The sequence below is a fragment of the Lissotriton vulgaris genome, chromosome 5, assembly GCF_964263255.1.
Source record: "Lissotriton vulgaris chromosome 5, aLisVul1.2, whole genome shotgun sequence".
NCBI lineage: Eukaryota > Metazoa > Chordata > Amphibia > Caudata > Salamandridae > Lissotriton > Lissotriton vulgaris.
Window position 1 is genome coordinate 861,438,886 of NC_141693.1, and position 16,097 is coordinate 861,454,982.

General features: G+C 51.5%; 1 protein-coding gene across 1 annotated transcript in view; it reads right to left on the reverse strand.

Annotated features, from left to right (window-relative positions):
• LOC147711712 (uncharacterized) overlaps positions 1–16,097 on the reverse strand; it is a 251,462-nt gene that overhangs the window by 51,594 nt on the left and 183,771 nt on the right. The gene's annotated exons all lie outside the window — the stretch shown is intronic.

The window sequence follows — 16,097 nt, forward strand, 5'->3', positions numbered from 1 at the left end:
ACTAAAACACCTTTAAAAAAATCACATCTGTTATCCCCCAATGACTTAAAACTGTAGTACAGTTGCTTGTCCTCTCTAAACTGGACAATGGCAACGCCATCATCACTGGAACTCCAACAAGTCACCTTACACCCCTGAGAGCCACCCTCAATGCGTCCGCCAGACTCATCACAGGAATAATGCAGTTTGATTACATCTCACCTGCCTTAAGAGTCTCAACTGGCTTACCTTTGAAGGAAGATCCATCTTCAAGACTGCCTGCATCACCCATAAAGCCCTTCATACAAAAAGAATGAAATACAGAGAAACCAAACTTTCAAGAGTATGTAGACACCGGGGACTGAGAAGTTGCAACTCACTTCTTTTCATACCCCCTAAGCTGAAAAAGAAACCCACCCAGGTGCCCGTCTTGTCAGGAATTGTCCCCAGGATTTGGAACTAATTCCCCAAAGATCTCCGATGCAGCCCCTCCTTTTCTTGCTTTAAAGACCTCACATTTTTGCTACTTTACAATTGCTTCAACTCACATACAAGCTATCTACGTTTCCCAATGATATTGCCCCACTCTATAGACTCTGTCTTTGCAGTCACCTATCCCAGTCAGTACCTACTTTGGCACTGTCATTACCTTTGTGCTTTATTGTGTAACGTCATTACCTTTTTGCTGCATTGTTATGTACTCTGCTTGTGGGTTCTCACTATTTAATGATGTTTTTATAACCTTCCCATTGACTGAATTTGACTTACACGTATCCTCACATGCATCTCGCGTTATCCTATGCACGCTATTTGTAAAGCGCTCTGATACCTTTGGGTCAAGCTAGTGCTATATAAGGCTCTAAATAAATAAATAAATAAATTGTACATATTCTCCTAGAATGCAAATGGCATTCTAAGTGCAGAATATCCCTTTTGGAGAAAACTCAGACATTATTTTAACCCCTTCAGCGCTGATGACGGCCCCGGCCAACATGAGTTACGGTGGGCGTGTGCTGATGACGGTCGGGAGCCGTCATGACCACGCCCTCGATCGGAATGTGCCGCACAGGTGCAGAATTCCGGCCGCAGCCAGGGGTTTAATCTGAGCATCCCTACAGTACCCTATCATCCCTTGTGGAAGACCCAGTGATTAATTTGCAAAAGAATAGGTGCCAGTGCGCAAGTAATCCACAGCCACCGCTGCGAATATTAAGGATCAAATACCAAGGTTGGATAGTCTTGATTCCACCTCAAGCCTCTTTAATCCTCCACAGGGCACTTCCTGCCTCTTTACCTCACACTTTCAAGTTCATTTTCACCCCTGCTTCCTCCCTCTGTCACTGTTTTTTTTTCTCTCTCTCTCTCTTCCACCTTCTTTCCCTCATGAGGGTAAAAAGCACCCACAAAGACAACTGCAATCACAGAGCAGCCAATCACAAAAGCTCTTGGAGCATGGATGTAACACTAGGGCATTGCAAAAATAATGTTACACCAGCGTATTTAGCATAAATTTGGAAATTTTGCATTACACTTGTTACGTCAAATTCCCATAATGACACCATAACATCCTGTTGAATAATTAAGTTCCCTTCATGGTAAAATTTTACCAAAAGCTTATGGGAATAACATGAACAGCCAGAGTGCAAATGACTGTTTTGCATGCCACTTGTGCGTTTCATTCTATTTTTCACAGCGAAGCACATTCTCACTTTAAAAATGTACGCAATGATGTATTTCGTGTTAAAATATAGCATACAAAATGGATTTGCATTTTCTGTAATTAAGTGCAAGTACTCTTAGTTTTCTCAAAATGTCACATAATTATGCAAAAACAAATTATGCGCATTTCACACACCCTGTAGGTAAACAACCTATTTTGGTCAATCACTTGCTAGCAGCATAGCGACCATCTTCCCTACCTATCTAATCCCCCTTTCTCTCACATTGGGCACTTATCTTTGCAAAGAGAATGGGACTAAAGCCACAAATCTCTGAAACACAATGAAATGACAAAAAAACTTCAATGATAAGAAAAGACTAGAATAATGCCAGGCTATAAAGAGAAAGACCTCAACTATAAGAAAACACCTGCATTTTTAGGTGCTATGTCCTTCCATCCACCAAAGTCACACGTTCCCGCTCTCATTTTCTCCACATCCAGGAATCAGGGCACATGGTTCACTCCAACACCACCACTTTCTTCTTCGCACACAGTCTTTCTTTTCCACCATGTAATACGTTTTTTACGTTTTCTGTATATAAAGGTCTAAATGGCAGTGGGGGCTGCTATAGGGCAGTAGCGGTAGGGGGTTTTAAATAAAAGGGAAATTGCACTTACATGCTGGCCCGCATGTCCTCTGTCCTTCTTCTGTCAACGACGCATGAAAGGAGGAAGCACACAGGCTCCCATACTCCCCTAGCCAATCACGATGCTGCTGTCATCAGCATGATTCAGAAAAGGAGGTGGTGATAAACAGAGTGTCTGAATTAAGCAGACCACTCTTACCCAGTCCAAAGATCAGGGCTTGATCCATCACCGTTTTTTAGCTCACTGCACCATCCCAGCTCAGAACCTGGCTACATGCAAATTAGTCTGTTCCTGTCCCAGTGCATGATGGGAACAGGGCAAACCAAACTACCAAGCCAATTCTTATACTGGGAAGGAAACAAGCTTCCGGGGACCGGTTTCTGGCATTTCAGCCGTCGTCGGCCCGGCTTGCTTGAATCCTGATGGTGCAATGAGCAAGGGACTCACATCTGAGTATACCCTTCCACGCTTATGGTGGACAAAATGATTCAGAAAAGGGGGTGGTGATGAACAGAGTGTCTGAATTAAGCAGACCACTCTTACCCAGTCCAAAGATCAGGGCTTGATCCATCACTGTTTTTTAGCTCACTGCACCATCCCAGCTCAGAACCTGGCTACATGCAAATTAGTCTGTTCCTGTCCCAGTGCATGATGGGAACAGGGCAAGCCAAACTACCAAGCCAATTCTTATACTGGGAAGGAAACAAGCTTCCGGGGCCCGGTTTCTGGCATTTCAGCTGTCGTCGGCCCGGGTTGCTTGAATCCTGATGGTGCAATGAGCAAGGGACTCACATCTGAGTATACCCTTCCATGCTTATGGTGGACAAAATGATTCAAAAAAGGGGGTGGTGATGAACAGAGTGTCTGAATTAAGCAGACCACTCTTACCCAGTCCAAAGATCAGGGCTTGATCCATCACCGTTTTTTAGCTCACTGCACCATCCCAGCTCAGAACCTGGCTACATGCAAATTAGTCTGTTCCTGTCCCAGTGCATGATGGGAACAGGGCAAACCAAACTACCAAGCCAATTCTTATACTGGGAAGGAAACAAGCTTCCGGGGACCGGTTTCTGGCATTTCAGCCGCCGTCGGCCCGGCTTGCTTGAATCCTGATGGTGCAATGAGCAAGGGACTCACATCTGAGTATACCCTTCCACGCTTATGGTGGACAAAATGATTCAGAAAAGGGGGTGGTGATGAACAGAGTGTCTGAATTAAGCAGACCACTCTTACCCAGTTCAAAGATCAGGGCTTGATCCATCACCGTTTTTTAGCTCACTGCACCATCCCAGCTCAGAACCTGGCTACATGCAAATTAGTCTGTTCCTGTCCCAGTGCATGATGGGAACAGGGCAAACCAAACTACCAAGCCAATTCTTATACTGGGAAGGAAACAAGCTTCCGGGGACCGGTTTCTGGCATTTCAGCCGTCGTCGGCCCGGCTTGCTTGAATCCTGATGGTGCAATGAGCAAGGGACTCACATCTGAGTATACTCTTCCACGCTTATGGTGGACAAAATGATTCAGAAAAGGGGGTGGTGATGAACAGAGTGTCTGAATTAAGCAGACCACTCTTACCCAGTCCAAAGATCAGGGCTTGATCCATCACTGTTTTTTAGCTCACTGCACCATCCCAGCTCAGAACCTGGCTACATGCAAATTAGTCTGTTCCTGTCCCAGTGCATGATGGGAACAGGGCAAACCAAACTACCAAGCCAATTCTTATACTGGGAAGGAAACAAGCTTCCGGGGACCGGTTTCTGGCATTTCAGCCATTGTCGGCCCGGCTTGCTTGAATCCTGATGGTGCAATGAGCAAGGGACTCACATCTGAGTATACCCTTCCATGCTTATGGTGGACAAAATGATTCAGAAAAGGGGGTGGTGATGAACAGAGTGTCTGAATTAAGCAGACCACTCTTACCCAGACCAAAGATCAGGGCTTGATCCATCACCGTTTTTTAGCTCACTGCACCATCCCAGCTCAGAACCTGGCTACATGCAAATTAGTCTGTTCCTGTCCCAGTGCATGATGGGAACAGGGCAAACCAAACTACCAAGCCAATTCTTATACTGGGAAGGAAACAAGCTTCCGGGGACCGGTTTCTGGGATTTCAGCCGTCGGCGGCCCGGCTTGCTTGAATCCTGATGGTGCAATGAGCAATGGACTCACATCTGAGTATACCCTTCCACGCTTATGGTGGACAAAATGATTCTGAAAAGGGGGTGGTGATGAACAGAGTGTCTGAATTAAGCAGACCACTCTTACCCAGTCCAAAGATCAGGGCTTGATCCATCACTGTTTTTTAGCTCACTGCACCATCCCAGCTCAGAACCTGGCTACATGCAAATTAGTCTGTTCCTGTCCCAGTGCATGATGGGAACAGGGCAAACCAAACTACCAAGCCAATTCTTATACTGGGAAGGAAACAAGCTTCCGGGGACCGGTTTCTGGCATTTCAGCCGTCGTCGGCCCGGCTTGCTTGAATCCTGATGGTGCAATGAGCAAGGGACTCACATCTGAGTATACCCTTCCATGCTTATGGTGGACAAAATGATTCAGAAAAGGGGGTGGTGATGAACAGAGTGTCTGAATTAAGCAGACCACTCTTACCCAGTCCAAAGATCAGGGCTTGATCCATCACCGTTTTTTAGCTCACTGCACCATCCCAGCTCAGAACCTGGCTACATGCAAATTAGTCTGTTCCTGTCCCAGTGCATGATGGGAACAGGGCAAACCAAACTACCAAGCCAATTCTTATACTGGGAAGGAAACAAGCTTCCGGGGCCCGGTTTCTGGCATTTCAGCTGTCGTCGGCCCGGCTTGCTTGAATCCTGATGGTGCAATGAGCAAGGGACTCACATCTGAGTATACCCTTCCATGCTTATGGTGGACAAAATGATTCAGAAAAGGGGGTGGTGAGGAACAGAGTGTCTGAATTAAGCAGACCACTCTTACCCAGTCCAAAGATCAGGGCTTGATCCATCACCGTTTTTTAGCTCACTGCACCATCCCAGCTCAGAACCTGGCTACATGCAAATTAGTCTGTTCCTGTCCCAGTGCATGATGGGAACAGGGCAAACCAAACTACCAAGCCAATTCTTATACTGGGAAGGAAACAAGCTTCCGGGGACCGGTTTCTGGCATTTCCGCCGTCGGCGGCCCGGCTTGCTTGAATCCTGATGGTGCAATGAGCAAGGGACTCACATCTGAGTATACCCTTCCACGCTTATGGTGGACAAAATGATTCAGAAAAGGGGGTGGTGATGAACAGAGTGTCTGAATTAAGCAGACCACTCTTACCCAGTCCAAAGATCAGTGCTTGATCCATCACCGTTTTTTAGCTCACTGCACCATCCCAGCTCAGAATCTGGCTACATGCAAATTAGTCTGACCCTGGCCCAGTGCATCATGGGAACAGGGCAGACCAAACTACCAAGCCAATTCTTATACTGGGAAGGAAACAAGCTTCCGGGGACCGGTTTCTGGCATTTCAGCCGTCTTCGGCCCGGCTTGCTTGAATCCTGATGGTGCAATGAGCAAGGGACTCATATCTGAGTATAACCTTCCACGCTTATGGTGGACAAAAACGATTCAGAAAAGGGGGTGGTGATGAACAGAGTGTCTGAATTAAGCAGACCACTCTTACCCAGTCCAAAGATCCGGGCTTGATCCATCACCGTTTTTTAGCTCACTGCGCCAGCCCAGCTCAGAACCTGGCTACATGCAAATTAGTCTGACCCTGGCCCAGTGCATCATGGGAACAGGGCAAACCAAACTACCAAGCCAATTCTTATACTGGGAAGGAAACAAGCTTCCGGGGACCGGTTTCTGGCATTTCAGCCGTCTTCGGCCCGGCTTGCTTGAATCCTGATGGTGCAATGAGCAAGGGACTCACATCTGAGTATACCCTTCCACGCTTATGGTGGACAAAAACGATTCAGAAAAGGGGGTGGTGATGAACAGAGTGTCTGAATTAAGCAGACCACTCTTACCCAGTCCAAAGATCAGGGCTTGATCCATCACCGTTTTTTAGCTCACTGCACCATCCCAGCTCAGAACCTGGCTACATGCAAATTAGTCTGACCCTGGCCCAGTGCATCATGGGAACAGGGCAGACCAAACTACCAAGCCAATTCTTTTACTGGAAAGGAAACAAGCTTCCGGGGACCGGTTTCTGGCATTTCAGCCATCGTCGGCCCGGCTTGCTTGAATCCTGATGGTGCAATGAGCAAGGGACTCACATCTGAGTATACCCTTCCACGCTTATGGTGGACAAAATGATTCAGAAAAGGGGGTGGTGATGAACAGAGTGTCTGAATTAAGCAGACCACTCTTACCCAGTCCAAAGATCAGGGCTTGATCCATCACCGTTTTTTAGCTCACTGCACCATCCCAGCTCAGAACCTGGCTACATGCAAATTAGTCTGTTCCTGTCCCAGTGCATGATGGGAACAGGGCAAACCAAACCACCAAGCCAATTCTTATACTGGGAAGGAAACAAGCTTCCGGGGACCGGTTTCTGGCATTTCAGCCGTCGTCGGCCCGGCTTGCTTGAATCCTGATGGTGCAATGAGCAAGGGACTCACATCTGAGTATACCCTTCCACGCTTATGGTGGACAAAATGATTCAGAAAAGGGGGTGGTGATGAACAGAGTGTCTGAATTAAGCAGACCACTCTTACCCAGTCCAAAGATCAGGGCTTGATCCATCACCGTTTTTTAGCTCACTGCACCATCCCAGCTCAGAACCTGGCTACATGCAAATTAGTCTGACCCTGGCCCAGTGCATCATGGGAACAGGGCAGACCAAACTACCAAGCCAATTCTTATACTGGGAAGGAAACAAGCTTCCGGGGACCGGTTTCTGGCATTTCAGCCGTCTTCGGCCCGGCTTGCTTGAATCCTGATGGTGCAATGAGCAAGGGACTCACATCTGAGTATACCCTTCCACGCTTATGGTGGACAAAAACGATTCAGAAAAGGGGGTGGTGATGAACAGAGTGTCTGAATTAGGCAGACCACTCTTACCCAGTCCAAAGATCAGGGCTTGATCCATCACCGTTTTTTAGCTCACTGCGCCATCCCAGCTCAGAACCTGGCTACATGCAAATTAGTCTGACCCTGGCCCAGTGCATCATGGGAACAGGGCAAACCAAACTACCAAGCCAATTCTTATACTGGGAAGGAAACAAGCTTCCGGGGACCGGTTTCTGGCATTTCAGCCGTCGTCGGCCCGGCTTGCTTGAATCCTGATGGTGCAATGAGCAAGGGACTCACATCTGAGTATACCCTTCCACGCTTATGGTGGACAAAAACGATTCAGAAAAGGGGTGGTGAGGAACAGAGTGTCTGAATTAAGCAGACCACTCTTACCCAGTCCAAAGATCAGGGCTTGATCCATCACCGTTTTTTAGCTCACTGCACCATCCCAGCTCAGAACCTGGCTACATGCAAATTAGTCTGACCCTGGCCCAGTGCATCAGGGCCAGGGGCAGACTGATTTGCATATAGCCAGGTTCTGAGCTGGGATGGTGCAGTGAGATAAATAACGGTGATGGATCAAGCCCTGATCTTTGGACTGGGTAAGAGTGGTCTGCTTAATTCAGACACTCTGTTCATCACCACCCCCTTTTCTGAATCGCTCTCATCAGCATGACAGCAGTGCCATGATTGGTCTCCATGCCCTGCTTTGGTGCTCAGACCGAGAGTGGGAGCCTGTGCATGTTCTCTACCCAGTCTTGCAATACAGCCGGCTGAAGAACTTGCTAAATGCGCATGACTGTTTGGCCGTTGAGGGGGCGTGGCTTGGGCGCCGATGGCGATGGTCGCCTGAGAGCTCGGCTCCGGGACTAAGCCCGAGATTATCCTGAACATCGGAGGCTGAGGGGCACCCCAGACCCCGCATTCGGTTGAGCGAGACGACGACACCCTGCCGGGGGCCTTGGTGGAGTTTGGACGGGGGTTACTCCGAAGAAATTCCGAAGTTTGCGGAGTTGCGGAGTGCGACCCAACATGGCGCCCGGACTCCTTTGTCCCCTTGATCGAAACTACTGAGTTGAAGTGGTCTCGCGGGTGTCGACTGGCACCCGGCTTCACCATCCTCGGTTGTTTGAGACATTGGACATTGACAGGCTCGGACTTTCTGCAACGGGTTCATACTCGATTAGACGACCGGGCGGGTGCCCACGTACTAGAGGGCACCGAGTGCGGGTGCCCTCTGATCCAGGCGGTGGTCCGCATTGCGACTCCGCAACTAGCTACGATTTCCTGGCCAGTCCAACTACATGGGAGGCGCGACACTCTGGCGCCACAGATCAACCGAGGGAGTTGGTGGCCCTCACCCCGGAGCTATAGTGGGTGAACGGGCCTGCCTGACCCGGCGACGGTTGTCTCCGCCCCCTCATCGGTGCCCTCGGACGCCATGGCGGTGGCGTGAGCCGAAGCGGCGGAGTCTCCACAGGCTCTGGAGAAGGAGATCGCCCATACCCGACGTGAGAACGAACTCCCGGGAAGGTCGTGATCGACACCTGTACACGGAGACGCCTACTCCGGGACCCTCACGGAGAGCCCCTGGCAGCATGGGGAAGCCTAAAGGAGCCAAGGGATCCAACTAGACTACCTCGGACTCTGAAGCCCAGGACAAGGAAGAGCATGGAGACCCAAAAAGACCTGGTGGCGCACCACTGCAGCAACAGTTCGACCGTGTACTGGAGGCAATAGAGGCTACTCGGTCGGCCCTCCAACAGGACATTGCTCAGGTGGCGACGGGCCTGGGCCTCCTTAGGGCGGACCATGGTAAACTCTCGGACCGGGTCAAGGAGGTGGAGGGCACGGTGAAAACTTTAGAACCGGCGCAGAGAACCCTGGCTGCGACGATAAAGGATGCCTTATCCCGAATCGAGACCCTCGAACGGAGGGCGGAAGATGCGGAAGGCCGCAACAGGAGGAATAACATTCGAGTGGTGGGCCTGCCGGAAAAAGTCGAGGATGGCGATATGGTGCGATACTTGGAGACCTGGCTCCGAGACACGGTGGTCCCGGAGGGTCTGTCCTCCTTCTACACTCTAGAACGGGCCCACAGAGTCCCAGCACGGCCCCCACAGCAGGGACGTACCCCAAGGCCGGTGGTGGCGCGGTTGCTACATTTTCGGGACAGAGACTTGATCCTAAATGCCGCCAGGCACAATGGCCCGTTCCAAGTTGCGAACAGTCAGGTGAACATCTTCCCTGACTACACCTACGAGACGCAGCGCAAGCGGTTCTCCTTCCTGGCGGTTAAGCGCGAACTCAGGAGTGAGGGCATCCAATATTCACTCCTATTTCCTGCAAAGCTCCGCGTCATTGTCGACGACAAAACCCAGTTCTTCGACACCCCGGAGGAGGTCTGTGACTGGCTCGAACTGTATCGGACAGGGAAAGATGGTTTTGGCGCCTCGACCCAACAGGAGGATGAGCCGGAACAAAGGAGGCGATCCAAGAGGGTCAGGAATCACCGCGGCCGCACGGGAGGGCCCTCGACTGCGGAGACATCATCGGAGCGGAGGGGAGTGTTGGAAGTTCTGTCGGAACTGTCGGGAGCAAGAGGTGAAGCCATCGAGGAGGAGGAAGAAAACCCGGGTGCTCAGGGGGCACCATCGGACTCGGAGGATTCAGTGGCAGACAGTACCCATACACCGGTGATCACACCGAAATCGGTGGAGGACCTTCTGGACGGACAAGGGTAACGGGGTATGCTGCCTTGTTTTGGGTGGGGGCCCGGCAGGGGGGAGGCGGTTGCCGTTCTTTATTGCTGACAACGAAGGAGAGAGGGTTGGGGGGCCTCTGCTCTTGCCCCGGAAGGTTGTGACACCGGGGGGGGGCTTGCTATAGTCCTGGTAGCCTGGGCGACGAGGGCCCACTGCCTCCGCCCAGCCCGCATCTGGCCCATAAGGCCTTCCTACGGTGGCGACCGTAGGACTAGTGGGGGTTTTGGGGTTGATATACGTCGAGGTTTGGATGGGATCTAGATGGTGCAGTTTAGGTCCTGTTCTGGGGTGGTTGGGGGGGGGCTTTGTTGGTTTTTGGGTGGTTTGGTTTTGGTTGGGGAAAATGGCCGCCATCAGCGCTGGGAGGATTGATGCTTTTTCTTTGTGGGGACCCGAACGGGGAGACTGTGCAAGAACACTCTGGGACAATGGCTAATGTTGCTATCTTGAAATGTGTTACTTGGAACGTGAGGGGGCTTCACACTATGTCCAGGCGTCACAAGGTCCATGCTTATTTAGTGCGTAGGGGAGTGCAAATGGCGCTGCTGCAGGAAACGCATCTGAACAAGGCGGAAGGGGCGGCGCTTCAGCGTAGGTGGCGAGGGCAGGTCTTTTCCACGGCGTACTCTGCTTATGCCAGGGGGGCGCTAATATGTATTAGGGCAGGAGTCCCCTTCCAGGTCACGAGGACAGTGTTGGACCCAGAGGGGCGTTTCGTGGCCATCTCAGGCACTCTAGGAGGGAGGGACCTGAACGTTTGCTGTGTGTATGCTCCTAATGTAGACCAGACTGCCTTCCTTTCCAGGTTATCGGGCTCGCTGGCCCACTTTTTCGCCGGGCCCCTCCTGCTGGGGGGAGACTTTAACTCCGTAGTGGATGTGGACATAGACCGCTCGCATCCCCCGCTCCCCGATTCCCCGATCCGGCGTACGGCTAAGGGTCGTCAAGATTGGCAGACCCGCTGGGGTTTAACGGACATTTGGAGGGCGCATCACCCCGCGTCTAGAGATTATTCATACTTCTCGAGCCTCCATGAGCTGCATGTCAGGCTAGATGGCTTTCTTGGTTCGCCCGAACTAGTTTCGGCAGCGGTCCGATCAGAGTACTTATCGCGGACCATCTCGGACCATAACCCCCTCCTGCTGGACATTCGCTGGTTCCCCGGGACGCCGGCAGTACCCACCTGGAAGATGCGCCCCGAGATCCTCGAGGACAGTGTCTTCAAGGCGGACCTAGGGGAGAGAATCACGGATTATTTTGCGTCCAACGGCGGTTCCGCGAGTACTAGGGCGTTCGAATGGGACGCTTTTAAGGTAGTGGTGAGGGGCTACTGTATCTCTAAGAAGGTGGGCATGAGGCGTGTTATCCTGGCTGATTTAGACACAGCGGACCGGGCACTCCGTGAGCTTGAAGTTAGCCGCCCCGGATACCCGGAATTGCAAACACAAACAGTAGAGGCGAGGGAGAAGGTAGCGGTGGAGGTCGAACGGCTCCGCTGTTTTGATTATAAGGCCTATACGGTCCGGTCCATTGCGGAGGGAGACAGGTCGAGTGCGTTGCTGGCGTGGTTGGCCAACCCTACGCGCCAGTCCCAGACGACGACAAATATGCGTAGGGCAGATGGAACCGAGGTGTGCACCCAACCGGAGATTCTTAGTTGCTTCCGGCATTACTACGAAAGTTTATACCGCAGTCGCTCCGCACGTGACCCAGACCAGCTTGATAACTATCTTAGGCCACTAGAACTCCGCACAGTGGGACAGGCAGTGGCGGAAACCCTGGGTTCTGATATCGACTTGGGGGAGATCCGCGGGGCCATCAAACGGATGGCGAGGAACAAGACCCCGGGCCTAGATGGCCTTCCGGTGGAGTTCTATGCAGCTTACGCTGACCTCTTGGCCCCTCGGTTACTGGTGGTCTACAGGGAGGCGAAGAGGTTGGGTCGTCTCCCTGGCTCGATGTGTGAGGCGTTGGTGGTTCCTCTCCTCAAACCGGGCCGAGACTCATCTGACCCGGGGTCCTACCGTCCTCTATCAATGTTGACGGTGGACTACAAAATATTGAGCAGCATCTTGGCCTCGAGGCTGCTGGGACATATGAGTTCCCTAGTGCACGAGGACCAGGCCGGCTTCATCCCACGGCGGAATACGACTATGAACATCCGAAGGTTGGTCCGCTTGCTTGGGGAACCATTCGTGGATGCCCCGTCCCCGGTAGTCTTGTCGGTGGACCTGGAGAAGGCTTTTGATAGCCTAGAGTGGGACTACCTATGCACGGTATTACGGAGATTCGGCCTCGGGGAGGGATTTGTCAAATGGACTGCAGTCCTCTACGCTTCCGCTTCGGCCAGGGTTAGATCGGGCCCTTTGATTTCATCGCGATATCCGGTGGAGCGTGGCACGCGGCAGGGGTGCTCCTTATCCCCGCTTCTTTTTGCACTAGCGGTGGAGCCACTGGCGATGCACCTTCGCTCGGGAGCCCACTATACGGGCTTATGGACGGCGGCGGGCCCGCAATATGTCTCGCTATATGCGGACGACCTGTTGCTCTTCCTGGAGGATCCGGTCGACGCTTTGCGGGGAGCGGAATTAGCGCTAACGGAGTTCGGAGCGGTCTCAGGCCTCCGAGTGAATTGGTCTAAGACCTGCCTCTTCCCGGTACGCAGGGGTACCCCCGCTCCTGCGCTAAGTAAGGAGATCAGATGGGAGCCCGACTGCTTTAAATACCTTGGGGTATTTGTGTACCACGACCAACCCGACCTCCTAGATGGGAACATTGCCCGTTGCATGCGAGCACTCCGAGGTTGCATGGATTTTTGGGCCACGCTGCCGCTCTCAGTGGCGGGACGCATCGCCCTGCTCAAAATGGTGGCGCTCCCCCGGTTATTGTATTACTTCCGAACTTTGCCGATCTGGGTCCCACCGGCCACGTTTCGTCGCCTGCGTTCTATGGTGGTCGGGTTCCTCTGGGGAACGGGCCGGCGGCGGGTGGCCCTCAATACCCTGATGAGGCCGAAGGATGAGGGGGGGCTCGCTGTGCCGGACTTTGAGAAGTACTATCTGGCGGCGCAGCTCCAGACCTACACCCAGGAGATAGCCAGGGAATTCAGAGGCCCGGAAGACGGTAGAGGGACGGGTATGGCCAGGCACGTCCTCTCCTTCATCGCGCTGCGACAACGCTTGGTCCTACGGGACTTGTCGATGGAGGAGCGGACTATCCGACTATGTTGGAATCGAGCTCACGCCAGAGGCCACCTACGGACGCCATATGCGCCTGAAATACCGTTGGGGATGCTGACGGCCCTCCCCCACGGAGGAGATTGGTCACGATTGGCGGACTGGGAGGATTCCGGTTTACAGCTCGTCGGGGACCTGTACGAGGACGGAGCGCTCCTGTCCTTTCAGGATCTCATTGACCGCTTTGGGATCCCCCGGGGCGACTTTCTGCTGCACTCGGCCATTGTGCGAGCGATTCAGGCGCACTGGCAGAACGGGCTAGAGGAACCCCAATTGTCTCAGGTATGCCAGTACGTAATGATGTCGGCGGGCACGGTGAAGGCGGTCACTTGCCTATACGGCAGGTTGATAACCGAGGGGTTGGTTCCTCTCACCGCATTGAAGTCCCGCTGGGAAGAGGACATTGGTAGAGAGATCCCGGAGACGACCTGGGCTCAGTTGGTGAGGCGTGCCTGGAAGGGTACACGTAGCATCCGTTTCCAACTGGTCCACTATTATGTTCTCCATAGAGCGTACCTGACCCCGGTAAAGATCAGGCGTTATTTTGCCACGGCTTCAGCGGAATGCCCTAGGTGCCCGGCTCAGGAGGCGGACCTCCTACACATGCTATGGGCCTGTCCAGGACTGACGTCCTACTGGCAGGAGGTAGCGACGACTTTGGAGGAGGTGACGGGGAGGCACTTATCATTCGATGTGGCGGTAGGGCTCTTGCACTGGTTCCCCCATACCCCCCGGAATAAAATCTCCAGTAAATTTATCGACCTGGGGCTCCTACTTGCTAAGCGAGAGGTGACCAGGAACTGGAAGGCACGAGCTGGTCCTGCAGGCAGCAGATGGCACAGTGAGCTTCTGAAATGGGCGGTGGGTGAGAGCGCGCTAAGATACCAGCTGGCTTGGAGGCAGGGTAATGAGAAGGCGCAGGAGGCCGCGTTAGAGTGGGAAACACTGGTGCAGGCCCTCAGGGATTATTGTACCCCCAGCGACTCCGAAAGTGAAGAAGCAACTCGCCCCGAGTCCCGTTAAACATTAGCATTGACAGCACTATTACCTTCCCCGTGGGTCAAGCAGTGGATCCTATGTTGATGAGCTCCCTGGCGCTGATGGTGGGGGGGGGGGGGGGGGAGGGGGGGTTTCATAGTTAATGGGTGTTTCGAGGGGGGGGATTATTTTGGGGGTTTTGGGTTTGTTTAGAAAAGCAGATGACGGACAGTGTGTTATCCGGACCGGCTCCAGCATTCTACTGACCCCAGCTGCATTTGCCGCCCAACCCCAGGGATATGGGCTAATTGGCTGTGTACAAACGTTATGGAGGGGGGTCGGTGGGCTTTATTTTGTATATGTTGTTCATAATACAATGCTGGTCGCTACTGTATTGATTTACTGATTCCTGCAATAAAAATATATTTAAAAAAAAATAAAAAAATAAAATGACTGTTTGGCCGGCCCAAGACAGCCGGCCAAACCGTCATGCTCACTTAGGAAGTGCCTACCACTCCACCCCCACCATGCCCCCCACCCTGCTGGTTGACATCCAAGATGCGCCCACACCTAAAACAGAACAAAACTGGGTCACTATTGGAAAAATAAAATGATAATACCATTGTGTTATCATTATATTTTTCTTGTGGGGCGATGCACGTCCACCTTAGCGGAGAAGCCGCTGCTGCTAAATGACCGAAAGCCAAACAAAGTAAATGCCTCAGGCTACGTCCCTGGAAAGTTTTCTTTGTTTGACCTTCCTTGCTAGGCTATATTTAAGTAAGAAGCCAAGACTTTTAGTATAGGTAAAAGGAGGGTAACAAAGTGATGTAAATAGGTAGAAACATAATGGGATGCCACAGCATACAAGCTGTTGGTATGGAATTAAAGCAGAAACATAAAAAAAGACTTGCACACAACCATTGATCAATGATTGACCAAATATCATGACTGGCAGCGTAGAGTGATTTACTCCTGGTGAAGGAAGTAGCAGTGGTGTGATTGGATGAACTACCTGAATGGATCTATGATCTTCCTTCTCTGATGCAAAGGCTTACAAAGTAATCCCTGCTCCTCCAAGGTTTACAAGCTGACATGGGTTGATCAGTCGTCTGTACTGTTCATTTGCTGAATCTCTCCCTGTCTCGCTTGTGAGAGTTACCTCTGTTGAGAATCCCTGACCAGTACACAAATGAATGGTGCAGAAGCATTGGAGCATCACTCTAATGGTGATCAGCGATTTCATTGACAAAAATCATGTTTATTTCCATGAGTGCTTTATTAATGTCAGTGGTTGCAGGTGGTGGGCACCGACGCTCATTTTTGGATATCATGAATTATTTTTCATCAATAGACTTTTTTTTTTATTGAGTTTTGATGATTTTTCCTCATTAGAGTTTGACTCAAGAGACAGGAAGGCAGAAAGGGGAGAAAAGAGGAGCAAGAGAAAAATAAGAAAACTCCTACAAACGGAGGACACAGGAATGATAAAGGAAATAGGAATTGTATGGTGGCGGTAGAAAATAGGAATAGAGTGAAATGAAAACTAGGCATTCTGTGAGCTCCTTAATTCAGCAGCACCTGATTTCTATAAAAAAAAAACTTTGGGTCCGTTCAGTTATGTTTTACACCCTGGAGACTGCCAAATCTGCAGAGGCTTTAACCAGTGCCTTGTAGGGGAAAGCAGATGTTGCTGTTTGATGCTGCTAAGAGACTGGTAGGTGTTGGTTACTGTTCACAGAAATTCAAGGACACTGCCATAGAAGAATGTCCACTCATACAGGCAGAAAAGCTGCAGCAAACGCACAGAGGTTATGCAAGAGAGGGTGTGGCGTAACTGCCAGAGAT